General features: G+C 40.5%; 2 protein-coding genes and 1 pseudogene across 3 annotated transcripts in view; 1 reads left to right on the forward strand and 2 right to left on the reverse strand.

Moving 5' to 3' along the window:
• The window catches only part of ASB12 (ankyrin repeat and SOCS box containing 12), a 204,223-nt gene that overhangs the window by 57,673 nt on the left and 129,252 nt on the right, over nt 1-17,298 (reverse strand). The window lies entirely within an intron of this gene.
• Nucleotides 1-17,298, reverse strand: part of MTMR8 (myotubularin related protein 8) — a 278,922-nt gene that overhangs the window by 16,191 nt on the left and 245,433 nt on the right. The gene's annotated exons all lie outside the window — the stretch shown is intronic.
• LOC147340259 (NADH dehydrogenase [ubiquinone] 1 beta subcomplex subunit 8, mitochondrial pseudogene) lies at nt 2,326-7,851 on the forward strand (annotated as a pseudogene). The gene has a single exon (XR_015159920.1). The product of XR_015159920.1 is annotated as an NADH dehydrogenase [ubiquinone] 1 beta subcomplex subunit 8, mitochondrial pseudogene (transcript).

The raw sequence follows: 17,298 nt of genomic DNA on the forward strand, positions 1-17,298 counted from the left end.
GCAATAAATTGTGGAAAATTCTAAAGGAGATGGGAATACCAGACCACCTGACCTGCCTCTTGAGAAACCTGTATGCAGGTCAGGAAGCAACAGTTAGAACTGGACATGGAACAACGACTGGTTCCAAATAGGAAAAGGAGTACATCAAGGCTGTATATTGTCACCCTTCTATTTAACTTATATGCAGGGTACATCATGAGAAATGCTGGGCTGGAGGAAGCACAAGCTGGAATCAAGATTGCCAGGAGAAATATCAATAACCTCAGATATGGAGATGATACCACCCTTATGGCAGAAAGCAAAGAAGAACTAAAGAGCCTCTTGATGAAAGTGAAAGAGGAGAGTGAAAAAGTTGGCTTAAAGCTCAGCATTCAGAAAATGATCATGGCATCCAGTCTCATCACTTCATGGCAAATAGATGGGGAAACAGTGCCTGACTTTATTTTTTTGGGCTCCAGAATCACTGCAGATGGTGATTGCATCCATGAAATTAAAAGACGCTTACTCCTTGGAAGGAAAGTTATGACTAACCTAGACAGCATATTAAAACGCAGAGACATTACTTTGCCTACAAAGGTCCGTCTAGTCAAGGCTGTGGTTTTTCCAGTAGTCTTGTATGGACGTAAGAGTTGGACCATAAAGAAAGCTGAGCACCGAAGAATTGATGCTTTTGAACTATGGCATTGGAGAAGACTCTTGAGAGTCCCTTGGACTGCAAGGAGATCCAACCAGTTCATTGTAAAGGAGATCGGTCCTGGGTTTTCACTGGAAGGACTGATGTTGAAGCTGAAACTCCAATACTTTGGCCACCTGATGCGAAGAGCTGACTCATTTGAAAAGACCCTGATGCTGGGAAAGATTAAGGGCAGGAGGAGAAGGGGACGACAGAGGATGAGATGGTTGGATGGTATCACCGACTCGATGGACATGGGTTTGGGTAGACTCTGGCAGTTGGTGATGGACAGAGAGGCCTGGCATGCTGTGGTTCATGGGGTTGCAAAAGTTGGACACGACTGAGCGACTGAACTGAAATGAATGGGTCTTTTTCTGATGGGCAGGACTATGCTCATTAAATCTTTAATCAAATTTTCTGTTGATGGGTGGGGCTGTGTCCTCCCTCTCCCAAGCCCATTGTTTGGTCTGAGGTCAAACTACGGGAGGGGTAATGGTAGGGTAAAAGGACTGTTGTATTCAGTGCCCCTGAGGCCTAGTCTCTCCTTGAAGAACCCTAGAGTGAAGTAAAAAAGAGGCTGCCTGGCCATATAGAATAGATCTGGTGAATAAAATTCACCTTATGGGTGCTAAATTTAAGCAGTTGGTTGCTCAGAATAGAAAAGTGGTGTCCCTAATAAAGGATCCTATACAATTAGTGTGAAAGGTGGGACTGACCAATAGAGAAAGCTTTGGACTCCGGTCCACATATTCCTTTTGATGTGAATTTTTATGGCTTATAGGGTTGACCATTCTATATTAGGACTCATAAAGGCCTAGGCAAACTGTTAATAGAAAATATTAGCTGAGGCCAAATATTTCCTCTGTCAGCTGGGATGTTGGAGTGGACTTATTAGGCAATAGATGGATGCAGCATGGCAGGTAGTATGATGACTCTACAAGTCAAGAAGTGACTTAATTATGTCTTGAGTCTATCTAGTTCTTTGTCAGGAGGTCTTCTGTTAAGTATGCACATATGCATGCTCAGTCGCTTCAGTCGTGTCTGACTCTTTGTGACCCTATGGACTTTAGCCCGCCAGCCTCCTCTGTCCATGGGATTCTCCAGGCAAGAATACTGGAGTAGGTTGCCATACCCTCTTCTCTGTTAAGTGTAAGTTCTCTTTATGAGTCATAACAGCTAAAGGTAAAACAATTGAAGAAGTCACAGCTGCACTACATTTAATAGAAACACATGAAAGAGAAACTCAGAGTCAAGCATCACTTGTTAATTATACAAATAATACCCTAATTGCTATCAATAGGGATGTCTCTTTCCTCTACACTATACAAACCAATTATAACCAGGTCCTTGCTTAAATGTGAAGTATGAAATGAACAAGAGAGGTTATATTGGATCCTAAGAAACAAGAGAAATCCAAATTGGATGCTGTCTGGTAAATTGGTGGAGCAATTACAATATTTACTAGGGTTAGATTACAATCCACAACAGGCATCACCTTCAAAAGCGCTACCCTTGCAAAGCTACCTCTGATTTCCTCCAGTAGCAGGCACCAACCTCCATATAGTGATCTGGCAGTCACATAAGGGGTGGTTGTAGAAGCTGGCCCCTTCTAGTGGAAAATCACCCTTTTGCCACCTTAACTATAGTTTTTTTTTTTTTTTTTGGTATTGAGCTGTATGAGCTGTTTGTAAATTTTGCAGATTAATCCCTCATTGGTTGCATCATTTGCAAATATTATCTCTCATCCTGTGGGTTGTCTTTTCATATTATTTATTGTTTCCTTTGCTAGGCAAAAGCTTTTGAGCTTAATTAGATCCAATTTGTTTATTTTTGTGTTTATTTTCACTACTCTAGGAGACTGATGGAAAAGGTATTGCTTCAAATTTATGACAGAGATGGTTCTGTTTATGTTTTATAGTATACAGTATTACATTTAGGTCTTTAATCCATTTAGAGTTTAACTTTGTGTATGGTATTAGAAAATGTTCTAATTTCACTCTTTTATATATAGCTGTCCAGTTTTCCCAGCAACACTTATTGAAGAGATGGTCTTTTCTCCATTGTATATTCTTGCCTCTTTTTGTCAAAGATTAACTGACTGCAATGGCACCCCACTCCAGTACTCTTGCCTGGAAAATCCCATGGACGGAAGAGCCTGGAAGGCTGCAATCCATGGGGTCGCTGAGGGTCGGACACGACTGAATGACTTCACTTTCACGCATTGGAGAAGGAAATGGCAACCCACTCCAGTGTTCTTGCCTGGAGAATCCCAGGGATGGGGGAGCCTGGTAGGCTGCCATCTATGGGGTCGCACAGAGACAGACACGACTGAAGCGACTTAGCAGCAGCTGCAACTGACCATAGGTAGGTGAGTTTATATCTGTACTTTCTATCCTGTTTCATTGACTTATATTTCTGTTTTTTTTTTTTTTTTGCCAGTACCATATCGTTTGGATTACTGTAGCTTTGGGGTATAGTCTGAAGTCAGGGAGCCTGATTCCTCCAGTTCTGTTTTATTTCTCAAGTTTTTTTTTTTTTTTTTTTTTTCTATTTGGGGTCTTTTGTGTCTCCATACAAATTTTAAAGTTTATTCTTCTAGTCCTATGAAAAGTGCCATTGGTAATTTGATGGGAATTGCACTAAATCTGTAGATTGCCTTGGGCAGTATAGTCATTTTGACAGTATTGATTCTTTGAGTCTAAGAACATGGTATATCTTTCCATCTGGTTGTGTCACTTTCTTTTTCTTTCTTTGTGATCCCATGGATTGTAGCCTGCCAGGCTCCTCTGTCCATGGAATTCTCCAGGCAAGAATGGTGAAGTGGCTTGCATTTCTTTCTCCACTGGATTTTCCCAACCCAGGAATCGAACCTGGGTCTCCTGCATTGAAGACAGATTCTTTATCTTCTGAACCATCAGGGAAGTCTATTTTTTTCATGGGCATCTTAGGTTTTGGAGTAAAGGTTTTTTTTTTTTTTTTTTCCCTAGGTATTGTTTTTTCTTTATGATGTGAGGGTAAATGGGATTGTTTCCTTAATTTCTCTTTCTGTTCTTCTATTTTTAGTTTACAGAAATGCAACAGATTTCTGTATATTAATTTTGTAATATACATCTTTATCAAATTCATTCATGAGCTCTAGTAGTCTTTTGGTAGCATTTTTAGGATTTTCTAAAAAACTCTAAAGACTGAAAACCACAGTCACAGAACACTAACCAATCTGATCACATGGACCACAGCTTTGTCTAAATCAATGAAACTATGAGCCATGCCATGTGGGCCACCCAAGATGGATGAGTCATGGTGGAGAGTTCTGACAAAATGTTATTCACTGGAAAAAGGAATGACAAACCACTTCACTACTCTTGCCTTGAGAACCCCATGAACATTATGAAAAGGCAAAAAGATAAGACACTGAAAGATGAACTCCCGAGGTCGGTAGGTGCCCAATATGCTACTGGAGATCAACGGAGAAATAACTACAGAAAGAATGAAGAGATGGGGCCAAAGCTAAAACAACACTCAGATGTGGATATGACTAGTGATCAAAGTAAAGTCCAATGCTGTAAAGAGTAATATTGCATAGGAACCTGGAATTTTAGGTCCATGAATCAAGGCAAATTGGAAAGGGTCAAACAGGAGATGGCAAGAATGAACATCAACATTTTAGGGATCACTGAAATAAAATGAACTGGAATGGGTGAATATAACGCAGATGACCATTAATATCTACTACTGTGGGCAAGAATCCCTTAGAAGAAATGGAGTAGCCATCATAGTCAACGTAAGAGTCTGACATGCAACTTGGATGCAATCTCAAAAACGACAGAATGATTTCTATTCATTCCAAGGCAAACCATTCAATACCACAGCAATCCAAGTCTATGCCCCGACCAGTAATGCTGAAGAAGCTGACGGTGAATGGTTCTATGAAGACCTACAAGACCTTCTAGAAACAACACCCCCAAAATATGTCCTTTTCATTATAGTGGACTGGGATGCAAAAGTAGGAATACAAGAGATATATGCAGTAACAGGCTAATTTTGCCTTGGAGTACAGAATGAAGCAGGGAAAAGGCTAATAGAGTTTTGCCAAGAGAACAGACTGGTCATAGAAACACCCTCTTCCAACAACACAAGAGAAGACTCTACACATGGGCATCATCAGATGGTCAATACCAAAATCAAATTGATTGTATTCTTTGCAGCCAAAGATGGAGAAGCTTTAATACAGTCAGCAAAAACAAAACCGGGAGCTGACTATGGCTCAGATCATGAACTCCTTATTGCCAAATTCAGACTTCAATTGAAGAAAGTAGGGAAAACCACTAGACGATTCAGGTATGACCTAAATCAAATTCCTTACGATTATAAAGTGGAAGCGAAAAATAGATTCAAAGGATTAGATCTGATAAAGTGCCTGAAGAACTATGGATGCAGGATCTCCAAGAAAAAGAAATGAAAAAAGGAAAAATGGTTGTCTGACAAGGTCTTAAAAATAGCTGAGAAAAGAAAGAGAAGCTAAAGGCAAAGGAGAAATGGGAAGATATACCCATTTGAATGCAGAGTTTCAAAGAATAGCAAGGAGAGATAAGAAAGCCTTCCTCAGTGATCACTGCAAAGAAATAGAGGAAAACAATAGAATGGGAAAGACTAGAGATCTATTCAAGAAAATCAGAGATACCAAGGGAACTTTTCATGCAAGGATGGGCACAATAAAGGACAGATGCATGGACCCAACAGATGCAGAAGATATTAAGAAGTGGCAAGATTACACAGAAGAACTATACAGAAAAGACCTTCATGACCCAGATAACCATGATGGTGTGATCACTCACCTAGAACCAGACACCTGGAATGTTCAAGACAAGTGGGCCTTAGGAAGCATCACTACAAACAAAGCTAATGGAGCTGATGGAATTTTCACTGACGTATTTCGAATCCTAAACGATGATGCTGTGAAAGTGCTGTACTCAACATGCCAGGAAATTTGGAAAACTCAGCAGTTTCCACTGCACTGAAAAAGGTCAGTTTTCATTCTAATCACAATGAAAGGTAATGACAAAGAATGTTCAAAGTACCACACAATTGCCCTCATCTCACACACTAGCAAAGTAACGCTCAAAATTCTCCAAGCCAGGCTTCAGCAATACGTAAACCAAGAACTTACAGATGTTCAAGCTGGATTTTGAAAAGGCAGAGGAATGAGAGATCAAATTGCCAACATCCGTTGGATCATCAAAAAAGCAAGAGAATTCCAGAAAAACATCTACTTCTGGTTTATTAACTATGCCAAAGCCTTACATGTGGATCACAACAAACTATGGAAAATTATTAAAAACATGGGAATACAAGACCACCTGACCTGCCTCCTGAGAAATCTGTATGCAGGTCAAGAAGAAAGAGTTAGAATTGGACATGGAGAAAGAAGGTGAAGATGGCGGCGGCCAGGGTGGGGGTCCTGGGAGTCCGATGGCTACAAAAGGCAGCCCAAAACGTGGTGCCGCTGGGTGCACGGACAGCCTCCCACATTACCAAGGACATGCTCCCGGGACCCTATCCCAAGACCCCAGAAGAACGGGCTGCCACCGCCAAGAAGTATAATATGCAGGTGGAAGACTACGAGCCGTACCCAGATGATGGCATGGGGTATGGTGACTATCCGAAACTGCCTGACCGCTCACAGCAGGAGAGGGATCCATGGTATGACTGGGAACACCCAGACCTGCGGTTGAACTGGGGTGAACTGATGCACTGGGACCTGGACATGTATATCAGGAACCGTGTGGACACGTCCCCGACTCCTGTTAACTGGAACCTCATGTGTAAGCACCTCTTCGGCTTCGTCGCCTTCATGCTGTTCATGTTTTGGGTAGGGGAGACTTACCCCGCCTACCAGCCTGTGGGGCCAAAGCAGTATCCTTACAATAATCTGTACCTGGAACGAGGCGGCGATCCCAACAAAGAACCTGAGCCAGTGGTTCACTATGAGATCTGAGGAGGCTTCATGAGCGTTGTGTTCCCTAACTGACTCCTTCAATCCTAGAAATTTAAGTTTAATGAAATCCCTAATAAAACTTAGTGCTGTGGTAAAAAAAAAAAAAAAAAAGAATTGGACATGGAACAACTGACTTGTTCCAAATTGGGAAAGGAGTACGTCAAGGCTGTATATTGTCACCCTGCTTATTTAACTTATATGCAGAGTACATCATGAGAAATGTTGGACTAGATTAAGCACAAACTGGAATCAAGATTGCCAGGAGAGATATCAATAACATCAGATACGCAGATGACACCACCCTTATGGCAGAAAGTGAAGAACTAAAGAGCCTCTTGAACAAAGTGAAAGAGGAGAGTTAAAAGGTTGGCTTAAGACTCAACATTCAGAAAACTAAGATCATGGCATCTGGTCCTATCACTTCATGGAAAATAGATGTGAAATAGTGACAGATTTTATTTTCTTGGGCTCCAAAATCACTGCAGATGATGAATGCAGTCATTAAATTAAAAGATGCCTGCTCCTTGGAAGAAAAGTTATGACCAACCTAGACAGCATATTAAAAAGCAGAGACATTACTTTGCTGACAAAGGTCCATCTAGTCAAGGCTATGGTTTTTCCAATAGTCATGCATAGATGTGAGAGTTGGACTATAAAGAAAGATGAGTGCCGAAGAATTGATGTTTTTGAACTATGGTGTTGGAGAAGACTGTTGACAGTCCCTTGGAAAGCAAGGAGATCCATCCTAAAGGAAATCAGTCCTGAATATTCACTGGAAGGACTGATGCTGAAGCTGAAACTCCAATACTTTGGCCACCTGATTCGAAGGACTGACTCATTTAAAAAAATCCTGATGCTAGGAAAAATTGAAGGTGGGAGGACAAGGGGATGACAGAGGATGAGATGGTTGGATGGCATCACCGAATCAATGGGCATGAGTTTGAGGAAACTCTTGGAGTTGGTGATGGACAGGGAGGCCTAGTATGCTGCAGTCCATGATGTTGCAGAGTCGGACACGACTGAGTGATTGAACTGAACTTAGGATTTTCTATGTATGTATCATGTCATCTACAAACAGTGATAGCTTTACTTCTTTTCTAACTTGGATTCCTTTTATTTCTTTTTCTTCTTGATTCCCATAGTAGGACTTTAAAAACTATCTTGAATAAAAGTGATAACAGTGGACATCTTGTCTTGTTCCTGATCTTAGAGAAAATGCATTCAGTTTTTCACAGTTGAGTGTGATGTTAGCTCTAGATTTGTCATATATGGGTTTATTATGCTGAAGTAGTCCATGGAGTCCATGGAGTTCACAAAGAGTCGGACACACACACATACATACATACACTACTATGCGGAAGTAGGTTCTCTCTATGCCCACTTCCTGGTGTGTTTTCATCATAAATGCATGTTGAATTTTGTCAAAAGTTTTCTTTTGTACATATTGCAGAAGATGATCATGTGGTTTTTATTCTTTAATTTGTTTATATAGTGCATGACACTGATTAAGTCTGTGAATATTGAAAATTCTTTGCATCCCTAGGAAAACTCCCATTTGATCATGGTGTATGATCCTTTCAATATATTGTTGAATTCAGTTTTCTGGTATTTTGTTGAAGACTGTTACATCCATGTTCATCAGTGATATTCACCTGTAATTTTCTTTTTTTTTCCTTTGGTATCCTTGTTTGGTTTTGGTATCAGGGTGATGGTGGTTTGAAAAAAACAAATGAACCAATCAAAAAATGGAGAGAACACCTAAATAGACATTTTGCCAAAGAAGACATACATATAGCCAAGAGGCACAAGAAAAGATGTTCAGCATTGCTAATTATTGTTGTTGTTTAGCTGTGAAGTTGTGTCGGACACTTTTGTAAGCCAATGGATTGTAGCCTGCCAGGCAATTCTGTCTATGGGATTTCTCAGGCAAGAATAGTGGAGTTGGTTGCCATTTCCTTCTCCAGGGGATCTTCCTGACCATAAGGATTGAACCCCATCTCCTGCAAGTCTCTTGCATTGCAGGTGGATTCTTTACCACTGAGCCACTGAGAAATGTAAATCAAAACTACAATGAGCTATCACCTCACAACAGTCAGAATAGCCATCATCAAAAAGTCTTCAAACAGTAAATGCTGGAGAGGGTGTAGAGAAAAGGTAACCCTCCTACACTGTACAAACTGGTAGAGCCACTACAGAGGATTTAAAGTACGAAAGTTCTTTAAAAAAATAAAAATAGAGCTACCATGTGATCCAGCAATCCCACTCCTGGGCATATATCCAGAGAAAACCATGGTTCAAAATGATACATGCACCCAAATGTTTGTTGCAGCACTGTTTACAATAGCCAAGACAGGGAAGCAACCTAAATGTCCATCTACAGATGAGTGGATGAAGTAGAGGTGGTACATATGTACAATGGAGACTCAGCCATTAAATAGTATGAAATAGTGCTGTTTTTGGCAACATGGGTGGGTCTGGAGATTATTTGACTAAGTGGAGTAAGTCAGAGAGAGAAAGACAAATATCATATAATATCGCTTATTTGTGGAATCAAAAAAAGAGAAAGATATAAATGAACTTATTTATAAAACAGAAAGAGACTTGCAGAAACAGAAAATGAAGTTTTGGTTACCGGGAATGAAGGGTGGGGGTGGGAGGGATAGATTGGGTGATTGGGATTGACATATACACACTCCTATATTTAGAATAGATAACCAACAAGACCTACGGTATAGCAGAAGGAATTCTGCTCAATATTCTGTAATAACCTAAATAGGAAAGTAATTTGAAAAACAATAGATATGTGTATAACTGTATCACTTTGCTGTACATTTGAAACTAACATAACATTGTAAATCAAGTATAGTCAAATATAAAGTTAAAAATTAAAAAAAGAAACAAAAGAAACTATAGCTTTGTATTTCAAAATCTACCCACCACTGGCTGGCTCTGTTGCACATGGTTTTTCAAACCTCCCTTACCCCAGAAATCACTCATCTTTTAAAGGGACCCCTCAACTCTCCTCCCAACACAGGAGGTGATCAGCTTGGGAGAAGGAAAGATTAAAGTAATAATTACCCACTTATCTATTAAAATTGACCCAGTTCTGCAAAAAAAAAAAAAAAAAAGTTTGTTTGTTTGTAACTGCTATCCCTTCTGCCAAGACTATCCCTCTATCCATTACTGGAATGGAGCTCTGCAGTTAGCAAGTATTTCATGGAACAAACTAAAGGCTTTTATGCTATTGGTGGGCAATGCATGGTAAAAACCAGTTAATGATCCCTTACATATGAGACAGTATCAGCTAAGACAAGGCGCTGAAGGATTATGGCTTGACTTAAAGAATGGGTACTGATTCCTCATATCTCACCTTTCAGTTCCCTGGTACGACCTGTGCTCTAAAGCCACTACTAATAAGTGGAGGCTAATTATAGACTATAGAGAGTTGAACAAGGCTGTTCCCTTTTTTAGAGCATCCCTACCAGATATCTTCACCTTAACATTCAAAGAAATATAGATAAACAGTTTGAAGTAACAGACTTGACTAGTATGTTCTATTCATTAAAAATATTGCAGGAGAGTAACAATTCATCAGAGGTCAGACACACAAACCATAATCGCAGAAAACTAGTCAATCTAATCACATGGACTGCAGCCTTGTCTAACTCAATGAAACTAAGCCATGCCACGTGGGGCCACCCAAGATGGGCAGGTCATGGTGGAGAGGTCTGACAAAATGTGGTCCACTGGAGAAGGGAATGGCAAACCATTTCAGTATTCTTGCCATGAGAATCCCATAAACAGTATGAAAAGGCAAAATGATAGGATACTGAAAGAGGAACTCATCAGGTTGGAAGGTGCTCAATATGTTACTGGAGATCAGTGGAGAAATAACTCCAGAAAGAATGAAGGGATGGAGCCAAAGCAAAAACAATACCCAGTTGTAGATGTGACTGGTGATAGAAGCAAGGTGCAACGTTGTAAAGAGCAATATTGCATAGGAACTTGTAATGTTAGGTCCATGAATCAAGGCAAATTGGAAGTGGTCAAACAGGAGATGGCAAGAGTGAACGTTAACATTCTAGCAATCAGTGACTAAAATGGACTGGAATGGGTGAATTTAACTCAGATGACCATTATGTCTACTACTGTGGGCAGGAATCCCTTAGAAGAAATGGAGTAGCCATCATGGTCAACAAAAGAGTCCAAAATGAAGTACTTGGCTGCAATCTCAAAAACGACAGAATGGTCTCTGTTCATTTCCAAGGCAAACCATTCAATATCACAGTAATCCAAGTCTATGCCCCAACCAGTAATGCTGAAGAAGCTGAAGGTGAACGGTTCTATGAAGACCTACAAGACCTTTTAGAACTAATACCCCCAAAAGACATCCTTTTCATCACAGGGGACTGGAATGCAAAAGTAGGAAGTTAAGAAACACCTGGGGTAACAGGCAAATTTGGCCTTGGAATACGGAATGAAGCAGGGCAAAGGCTAATAGAGTTTTGCCAAAAGAACACACTGGTCATAGCAAACACCCTCTTCCAACAAAAAAAGAGAAGACTTTACACATGGACATCACCAGATGGTCAACACCAAAATCAGATTGTTTATATTCTTTGCAGCCAAAGATGGAGAAGCTCTATACACTCAGCAAAAACAAAACCGGGAGCTAACTGTGGCTCAGATCATGAACTCCTTATTGCCAAATTCACACTTAAACTGAAGAAAATAGGGAAAACCACTAGACCATTCAGGTATGACCTAAATCAAATTCCTTATGATTACACAGTAGAAGTGATAAATAGATTTAAGGAACTTGATCTCATAGATTGAATGCCTGATGAACTATGGATGGAGGTTCGTGACATTGTACAGGAGACAGGGATCAAGACCATCCCCGTGGAAAACAAATGCAAAAAAGCAAAATGGCTGTCTGAGGAGGCCTTACAAATAGCTGTGAAAAGAAGAGAAGCAAAAAGCAAAGGAAAGGAAAGATAAAGCATCTGAATGCAGAGTTCCAAAGAATAGCAAGAAGAGATAAAAAAGCCTTCCTCAGTGATCAATTCAAAGAAATAGAGGAAAACAACAGAATGGGAAAGACTAGAGATCTCTTCAAGAAAATTAGAGATACCAATGGAACATTTCATGCAAAGATGGGCTCAATAAAGGACAGAAATGGTATGGACCTAACAGAAGCAGAAGATATTAAGAAGAGGTTGCAAGAATACACAGAAAAACTGTACAAAAAAGATCTTCATAAGCCAGATAATCACGATGGTGTGATCACTCACCTAGAGCCAGACATCCTGGAATGGGAAGTCAAGTGGGCCTTAGAAAGCATCAGTACGAGCAAAGCTAGTGGAGGTGATGGAATTCCAGTTGAGCTACTTCAAATCCTGGAAGATGATGCTGTGAAAGTGCTGTACTCAATATGCCAGCAAATTTGGAAAATTCAGCAGTGGCCACAGGACTGGAAAAGGTGTTTTCATTCCAATCCCGAAGAAAGGCAATGCCAAAGAATGCTAAAACTACCACACAATTGCACTCATTTCACATGCTAGTAAATTAATGCTCAAAATTCTCCAAGCCAGGCTTCAGCAATATGTGAAGCGTGAACTCTCAGATGTTCAGGTTGGTTTTAGAAAAGGCAGAGGAACCAAAGATCAAATTGCCAACATCTGCTGGATCATCGAAAAAGGAAGAGACTTCCAGAAAGCATTTATTTCTGCTTTATTGACTATGCCAAAGCCTTTGACTGTGTGGATCACAATAAACTGTGGAAAATTCTGAAAAACATGGGAATACCAGACCACCTGATCTGTCTCTTGAGAAATCTGTATGCATGTCAGGAAGCAACAGTTAGAACTGGACATGGAACAACAGACTGGTTCCAAATAGGAAAAGGAGTACGTCAAGGCTGTATATTGTCACCCTGCTTATTTAACTTATATCCAGAGTACATCGTGAGAAACGCTGGGCTGGAAGAAGCACAAGCTGGATTCAAGATTGCCCGGAGAAATATCAATAACCTCAGATATGTAGATGATACCACCCTTATGGCAGAAAGTGAAGAGGAACTAAAAAGCCTCTTGATGAAAGTGAAAGAGGAGAGTGACAAAGTTGGCTTAAAGCTCAGCAATCAGAAAACTAACATCATGACATCTGGTCCCATCACTTCATGGGAAATAGATGGGGAAACAGTGTCAGACTTTATTTTGGGGGGCTCCAAAATCACTGCAGATGGTTATTGCAGCCATGAAATTAAAAGATGCTTACTCCTTGGAAGGAAAGTTATGACCATCCTAGATAGTATATTCAAAAGCAGAGACATTACTTTGCCAAAAAAGGTCTGTCTAGTCAAGACTATGGTTTTTCCAGTGGTCATGTATGAATGTGAAAGTTGGACTGTGAAGAAAGCTGAGCGCTGAAGAATTGCTGCTTTTGATCTGTATTGTTGGAGAAGACTCTTTAAAGTCCCTTGGCCTGCAAGGAGATCCAACCAGTCCATTCTAAAGGAGATCCGTCCTGGGTGTTCTTTGGAAGGACTGATGCTGAAGCTGAAACTCCAATACTCTGGCAAACTTATGTGAAGAGTTGACCCATTGGACAAGACTCTGATTCTGGGAGGGATTGCAGGCAGGAGAAGGAGATGACAGAGGATGAGATGGCTGGATGGCATCACCGACTCAATTGCCAAGAGTGTGGGTGAGCTCTGTGAGTTGGTGATGGACAGGGAGGCCTGGTGTGCTGCGATTCATGGGGTCACAAAGAGTCGGACACAACTGATCGACTGAACTGAACTGAACTGAACAATCCGTCTTCAGCTTTCAGGGTCGAAGGTATCTTTTCTTGTTTGCCTATGGTATATGTAAATAATCTTGTAATAGTACATGTGCTTTGCAGATAGGACCTAGATCCCTGCTGCACATCCCACTAGAAATTTGGCTCTGACATTATATTGATGACATCCTCCTCACTGAACCTGACCAACACTCTGTTTTATAGGCCATCACAACTGTGAGCAAACTTGTCACAGATAGGGGATGTGCAAATATCCTGCATAAGGCATAAGACCTCTTCCAATCTGTTGACATTTTGGGACTACATTTGGAATTCAGAAGGGTAAACTATTTCCCAACCTAGTAAAAGACAAGCTCCTAGCACTTCAATCTCCCATACTGGTAAAGAAGGTCGAATATTGGATAGGAATGTTTGGACTCTGACTTTAATACATTTCTTATCACCAATATTTGCTGGTCCCCAGCTATCATGTCACCTGGGAATATCTGCTTCTTAGTGTGTATCTGAGCAACAACAGGTACTAGATAAACTAGTAGGGTAGACCTCAAAATTGGAAGTTTCTTGACACTTGTGATTTTGCTTCATGGATCCTCTTGACCAGACAGATAAATGTCTACCATGATCTTTAGGGTAAGCAAAGTCCCAAACTCAGCCCATAAGTATTCACCACAAGAGAGGAAACTCCTAGTGGTGTATTAGGCATTTATCAAAATGAAGCTCTTACTAGAGCAGAGGCTTTCACTCTGTAGACCAATATTCCTACTATGACCTGAGTAATGGAAAAAGTTCCCTGAAAAACTGGATCAGCAATAGAGGTTTACTAATTAAAACAGAAGTGGTATCTGCAAGATTAGGCTAAATCCAGTTCTACTGGAGTGTCACAATTCCATGAAGAAACAACAGTCACAAACCTTGCCACTGAGGTTAACTTGTCAAAACCCCAAGAAATGTCTCTGACTTTTGCTAACCAAGGAATTAAGTAGGAGTCATCAGCACTCATGGAACAAGAAAAGGAATAGTATTTCTTTGCTGATGGATTGAGCATAGAGCATAAGGTGGCCAGGAAGTTCAATGCATAAAATTTACCCTTTTTAAACACTCCGATTTTCAAACAGGGATAGACAAAAGTATCCAATTGGCTAAGCAATATGCAATACTTCTAGCAATAGAGCATGCCCTTGACAGACATTTTCCTAAGATTCATATTTTCACTGATCCCTGGTTGATGGCTTGTGTGCTAACTACTTGATCAAGGCTGGAAAACACAGGCTGAAACATTTGGGGGTAAACAGTTCTAAAAATCACCACATTGGCTACCACTCTGAAGATATTCATGCATCATACCTTGTCTCATATCAAACAAGACACAGATGGGGCACAGTATAATGCTGAAGCTTACTAACTAATCAAAGCAGCAATTCAGGTAACCACTTAAAGAAGGGACAGTTCCCAAAACTTTGGGAGGAGCCACCCTACTACTTCCATTTGTAAGCATACCAGAAGTCAGTCAAGGCATTTGGGTATCATGGGGTTGCAAAAATAGATTGTTAATAGAGGAGTCAAATCAGCAGAGAAACATTTACACAAAGCTATTATGGATTGTACCATGTGCCAGAAATCTAGACTCTGGGCCTGTGGCATGGGAGGAGAAATTTATAGTAATGACCACATCAGAACTAGCAAACCAGTTTCACTGGGCCTCTCCATGTAGCAGACAGAGCCATTATATATGTGTTAACAATGATGGATACCTACAGAGGTCTTCTATTGGCTTCCCTATGCAAAGATAAAATTCTAATGTTGTGAGGGGTTAACAAAACAACTTTTACAGTCTTTGGGTGTGCCACAGTTACATAGTTCAAGGCACCCACTTCATCATAAAGCGAATGTAACAGCGGGCACTACAAGATAATATTGCTTGGGTTTTTCACCTACCCCATTGTCCTATGACAGCAGATATCATAGAAGGAAATAGTGAGCTTTTAAAACAAGGGCTCCTGAGAGATCTTAGAGGACAGTGGTCCTCCAAGTGGCCAAAACTACTGCACATAGTCTTGCTTACATTAACTCACCCCCACACCCTTATGGCATAACTACACTATGTTGACATCTTTGACAAATGAAGGGAACACCAACAGAGATGCTGCAACCCTTGCTGATATATACACTCACAACAGATACAACCCAATTACCACTTTTCTTGGACTTGGGAGTCCTGATATTGCTATCTACAGCAAAGTAATATCTTCCCTGTACTTTCACCCTTCTCTTCTCCCTCATAGAAAAATCCAGAGCCTAGTTACTTCCCCATCAGTCGTGACAAGGACCTAACTTGAACCATTGATTCTGGGACCATCCTCAGCTTGTGGTCACTCATGACTCAATGCAAGCTAAGCAAACCACCTACCATTGTCTGGAGATATGACTTCATATGCTGCCCACTAAAAGTACTGTGGAACAAACCAGAACTTACTTCCAACATCTAAGAGGTTAGAACTAATCACCCCTGGACTGAATAATACCATTTGGGTGATACCCAGTGTGCAATCATATTCCTTAGTGCTGGCTGCAGGTGACATCTAACTTTAATCCCTACTCTGTTGCTGTGCCACTCCTACTATCACCAGTGTCAACTACACATTGATCACCTAACCCTGAACCATACATTCCATGGTTGACAAAGTATGTCTGGAAATAGCATGCCACATACACACCATTGGAAACACACAACATGGGTCAGATTGAGGACAACAGAGACCATGCTATTACTATCTGGGTCAGTCAATCCCACTAACGCAATCACAAACATCAATACTGAGGCTAATCCTCCTCCTCAAGTCTAGTCTACTACATCAATAACACACATTCTGACTAAGCCAACTTTAAAATATCACTTATGACTCATAAATGATTTGTAAGCCCTACGTGCTAACTTTTACTTCAAATCAGATGAATCTAACTATTATTAAGGCCATCTAACAGAGCAGCAGGTCATGACCTATTGGGTTTTATTTAAGGAATTCCTAGAAATAGTATGTACCTAATACTACAATCAGTATGCTCGAGATTGGTGTAATCAAATAAAAAATGCTGTAATGCAGAGTCAATACCAACAAACTCTGTGGGATTACAGAGATAAAATTATAGTTTTTATTATTCCGTGGCAGGATGATGAGTGTAGAAACCTGCCAATAATGTACATTCTTACATTACATTATGGGGCTATAGGCCCATTTTTTCGTGTAACATTAATTATAATATTCTCTTTCCCCCTCCATTATGAGTCTTATTTATTGAAGCAGAGAGAAGCTGTACTAACCATATGACCAAGGGAACTGTACCAAAAACTTCTTCCTTGACCACTAATTAATATATTATATGGAAGGCAATGTATACTATATAGCCTAAGTCAAGGCATATCTAAAAAACTGGGGAGTATTACCAGCTTGGAGTTTCCCTGGTGGCTCAGCAGTAAAGAATCTACCTGCAATGCAGGAGGCACAGGAGATACGGGTTCAATTCCTGGGTCAGGAACACCCCCTGGAGGAGGGCATGGCAACTCATTCCAGTATTCTTGCCTGGAGAATTCTAAGGACAGAGGAGCCTGGTGGGCTACAGTCCATAGAGTTGCAGAATTGGACACAACTGAAGCAACTGAACACACACACATGCATAATCAGCTTGGGAATTCTTCCCTAATCTAACCTCACAGGACCAACTGCAAATTTTATATAATACAGATGCAACGCTGCCTGCCCATAGTAAATAGCCATAGCTCTTGGGTATCACTGAAAAGATAATTCTTATGAAAATCATACTTGATCCC

This window comes from Bos grunniens, chromosome X (genome assembly GCF_055505025.1).
Source record: "Bos grunniens cultivar Pamir isolate PY7600 chromosome X, Bosgru_T2T1.0, whole genome shotgun sequence".
Classification (NCBI taxonomy): domain Eukaryota; kingdom Metazoa; phylum Chordata; class Mammalia; order Artiodactyla; family Bovidae; genus Bos; species Bos grunniens.